The sequence below is a fragment of the Frankliniella occidentalis genome, unplaced genomic scaffold, assembly GCF_000697945.3.
Source record: "Frankliniella occidentalis isolate FOCC.00 unplaced genomic scaffold, Focc_3.1 Scaffold257, whole genome shotgun sequence".
Classification (NCBI taxonomy): Eukaryota; Metazoa; Arthropoda; class Insecta; order Thysanoptera; family Thripidae; genus Frankliniella; species Frankliniella occidentalis.
Window position 1 is genome coordinate 81,880 of NW_026267383.1, and position 4,547 is coordinate 86,426.

Here is a 4,547-nt window from a genome sequence, read left to right on the forward strand (position 1 = left end):
TGCTTTTAGCTTGTTGATATTCAAAATCTTTCTCATTCTAAAGATCAATCTCGATGTTGCTCTAAGGGTTCTTGATAGCTTGGCTATGTGACTTTTCCAGTTGAGGTTTTCATCCAATACAATACCCAAGTATTTAACTTGTTTAAGTTGAGTCAATTTTTCATTATTGATTTCTAATTGCAGTGATACTTCTGGTCCGTATTTTTTCTTAAATATTATGTAATTTGTTTTTTTCGATGTTGAGACTGAGTTTATTTGCTGCGAACCAGTTATATAGCATCAGGAGATCTTCTGCAGTCTTTTTCTCTATGCTGTTATAGTCCTTTTCTTCGTAAATTATCACGGCATCATCTGCAAATAGTTGGATTTTCCCAGTCAGCTTGAGTTTTCCAATGTCGTTAATATAAATTAAGAACAGGATGGGCCCAAGGACTGATCCCTGTGGGACTCCACACATCATAAAAAGTATGTCACTTAGCCACTTTCCAATCTTGACTTGTTGAGGTCGTTCTGACAAGTATGTTCTGAACCAGTTTAGATTTTTTTCTTTGATACCTATGTTGAACATCTTTTTTAGCAGTATCTCATGGTTGACAGTATCAAATGCCTTTCGAAGATCAATAAAAATTGCTATACATTTTCGGTTTTTATCCATGGCAGTTTGTATTGTAGTCACAAGGTCAAAAATAGCCCCTGTGAATCTTTATTTTTTATGAACCCGTACTGTCCTTGATAGAAAAAGTTCGCTCCCCGTCGTCATCTACATTACATCAGTGCCCTAATAGATTATCTATTATTGTCTTTTTGTCGTCTGTATGACGGATCCGTCAGTACGTTTCTTCGAAAGGGGCCACTGAACTACATAAGTTTTTACTTCAAGTCCTTCTTTTTGTACACAACCGTGAAGCCCCTGAACGTCGCAGTCTCAAACTGTTATTGTTTCATGGACATTCATGACCCTCACTCTGTCTGTCTCTGTCTACATTCACGGGTGGCAGATGGCCTAAAACGGGTCTGCGGCGTTCCAGGCGTCGTAGCTCCGGTTTGAATGATGCTACACTCAAAACGCGGGCATCATAAGTTGCAGTAGACCATAGGCTTTCAAAAATTGAGAGGGTGAGATTTCTAAGCACATTGGCTTCAGAGGAGATAGCTTCGCCAGCCAGCGCGGCGCACATTTCAACGTACTTAGTTCCTACTCCAGTGCAGTCATACTTACATGCTCCGGGGCTGCTTCCGGGCGTGAGGGCTCTCCCCCGTGAGTGTGTATTTCTTTTGCGGAACAGAAGCACAATTGTTGTTCGGTGTTAATGCCGTTTTGGTTTTGTAACTAGTAAAGTTCATTGTCCTATTCAGAGATTGAATATGTTGCTCTGTTGATGTAGTATTGGAGTTATGTATGTACAGTCAATAGTTTTTTTCTGTTCAGATTTTATTTATCGTAAATAAAATTGTTATTGTCATTGTTTTAACGCTGCTGTTTCGTTGGTTATTTGAGGGGAGTTTACTCCCTGGCGCCCATAACAAAAATTAACTCATTTATCCACGCCACTCTACTGGTTTTCTGCACTTTTCGGTCGACTTTGACTGGCCGGGGAAATATTTCATCCTATAGCTATGTCAAAGTTATAAATTCTGTAAATGTTGGTGTGAAAGATCTTTGAAACCTCCACTTCCTGTGCTGAAATAATATAAAGCAAGGCTTGATCATTACGTATCATTTGCTTCCACGATCCGTGCCTTGACGGAACTTTTTTTCCATTGATAATCTCAACGTAAACTCTGCTCATGTATTGGTTGATACCACAACTTTAACCGACGTTATCCCCATCAACTCTTCGAAAACTGTTCGTGTCAAAATGAATATCCATGAAAAAGTGTTCTTGTCTGTGGCCCCAAACCAAAAAAAGGTAGAGTAATGTGAACGCTGCAAAATAAAATGTTTTTGATTTTTCAGTCAATGAATAAACATTGTGTTCTTCAAAAATACCCTGCTGTCTGCAATTTAATCGGCACTAGACTACGGACTTCCCTTTTCCCTCCTGTACGGTTCACTACATTTAAGGCTGGGCCCCGCGTCGGTCTCCGCACTGCAAAATGCTTGCAAAGAATAAGTTCGTATTGCAAACTTTATTTTTCTTTGCAGCTTGCAAAGAATTTTCAAGCATCGTAATACGAACTAGTTCTTTGCAAGCTTACAAACTATTTCTTTGCAATGCAAACACATTGTTTGCAAGGATTCTGCCAGCTTGCAAAGAACTTCTTTGCAATACGAACTAATTCTTTGCAATACAAAGCTCACAAATTCTTTGCAACGTTGCAAAGAATATAGTTTGCAAGCATTTTACAGTGCGGGGGCGTTTGATGAGCGACTGCCCTTCGCCTGGCTCAAACGCGCGAAAATGACCAGATGGCATCCGATCGCCAATCAACGTTCGGAGCTGTAGTGAGTCACTTGCCGACGACGGTCGTTACGGTGTACTCATCTGCCTGGAGCGGTCGACTTTACTGCATTCTCCAAGTCCGTGTGACTTTTGACTGCCGCCAAGAGCGAGTTGGATTACGTGGTGTCGTCACCAACGACGTGCAGTCCCTCTTGAGACAGCTTTAGTCACAGTTCACTCGAACTACAGCGAAAATGAGATAAAAATCAGTCGGATCGCATTTTTGCAACTGACCGCACTCTCGACTCGAAGGTGACCGAAAAAGGACTGAAAACGTTGCAGGATCACTGGACACTATTCATGCCCCGAATAGTCATCCGGTGTCAAGCGGGAAACGATAATGGAGCCAAGCAAATGAAATTTTCTGTCAGAAAGATTGCCTGTGAACCTCAGGAGACTATACCGAAGATTAATACTGATTTTCCAAGGGAATCTACTCTCCCGGGTTCCCCTAAGGCACCCATAAAAAATTACTGTATCCGGCCCCTATTTCTTTGATAGACACATTCTCCCCCGCGGTGGTAGTTGCTAGGATTTGGACCAACAGTTTCGTTGTCCAGGAGTGACATCAATGACACCCTGAAAATTTGAAACCTATAGCTCACGTCCTACTCGGGAAACCGGAAAAGCACTCACAGGGACGATGGCATCAGTTCCCTGTTACAGCGTTTTCAAAGCAGAAGAGCGGGCTAAAAAGTGCCACTGACAAAAATGCCATTACTACCCTCTCTTTGTTGTTTTGTCAATGATTAGTACTACATAATGTAAGTACGTACCTGAAACATTTGCTAATGCCGTTTTGACCGTCAGTGGGACACATCTGCAGCGCTTTTCCACTTCCCTATAAATAATATCTAAAATACATTTCGATGGTGTATAGCTGCAAAAATGTTTTTAAAAATATATTTCAATGTTACAGTAATCTTACTTAAAGTCCCAGCTATGCGAGTTGCGCATGCGCATCTATAACATACCTTGCAGTGCCCTTTTTGCGTTTGAAGATGCGCCGGCAGCCCCTTACTTTCTCTGGGATGGAATAGAGGTCCTCATCGGCAATCGTCGCTGACGAGAAAAGCAGCATTCGGACTTCATCTCTAGGGGATGTTTTCACCAATGTGCCCCCTGAAGGCTCGGGCATGGCATAAGGAGTGTAAGTATTGATCTGCAAAATATAAATTTTTCGATCTAGTTACGCGTTTGCCCACGAATCAGCCGCGAAAAATGTTAAACTTTAAAAAAATAATTTTTTTTGTATTTTTTTTGTGATTTTTGAAGTGTAGAACAAATTAATATGAAAATACGACGACATGATTTTGTAGAGCTCAATTCGGGGAACAGCACTTGAAAATTCTTGTAAAGAATTTTGAAGCATTGTAAGAAAGTTTGCATTGCAAACTATTTCCTTTTCATTGCAAACTATTTTCTTCTCATTGCAAACTATTTTCTTTTCATTGCAAACTATTTTCTTCGTAAGTTGCGAGGAAATTTTGTTCGCAAGGTTATGAACTATTTCTTTGCCGCGTTACGAACAAATTTCTTCGTTAGGTGCAAAGAATTAGTTTGCAAAACGAATCATTCAGTTCGGAATGCGAAGTTATTTTGCAACGCTTCAAAATTCTTGGCAAAGCAAAGAATAGTTGTTTGCAGAAGTATTGCAGTAATTGTTTGTGTAAGGCTAGGACGGTTCTTACGAGCAACCGGTTTGCATAACGAACTATTCTTCGTAAGCTTACGAAGAATTAGTTCGTGATTCAACGCTTCATTAACCTTCGTAAGCTACGAAGGCGTACGAAGGTTTTGGTTTGTATTACGAACCTTTTGTTCGTATGCAATTTACAGCTCATCAATAAGTCCTAAAAGTTCCCAACTGTTGCGTTTTTTGGTGGTGGTGGTGGGGGGGGGGGATATGTCTTATGTTTCTGGGCTATTATTGCTCGCTAAGCGATTTAACTCTTTCAAGTTATTCTGAACTTCTAATACCGCTAGAAATGGGGATAATGCCTGAAAATGTCGATAATGCAGGATAATAGATGAAAATGCTTGATAGTGGATGATAATGCCCGATAATGCCTGATGATGCTGAAAATGAGAATAATTGGTGAT

The 4,547-nt window shown here is 40.5% G+C and overlaps 1 protein-coding gene across 1 annotated transcript in view; it reads right to left on the minus strand.

Annotated features, from left to right (window-relative positions):
• The window catches only part of LOC127750775 (pickpocket protein 19-like), a 27,777-nt gene that overhangs the window by 5,434 nt on the left and 17,796 nt on the right, over nucleotides 1–4,547 (minus strand). The gene's annotated exons all lie outside the window — the stretch shown is intronic.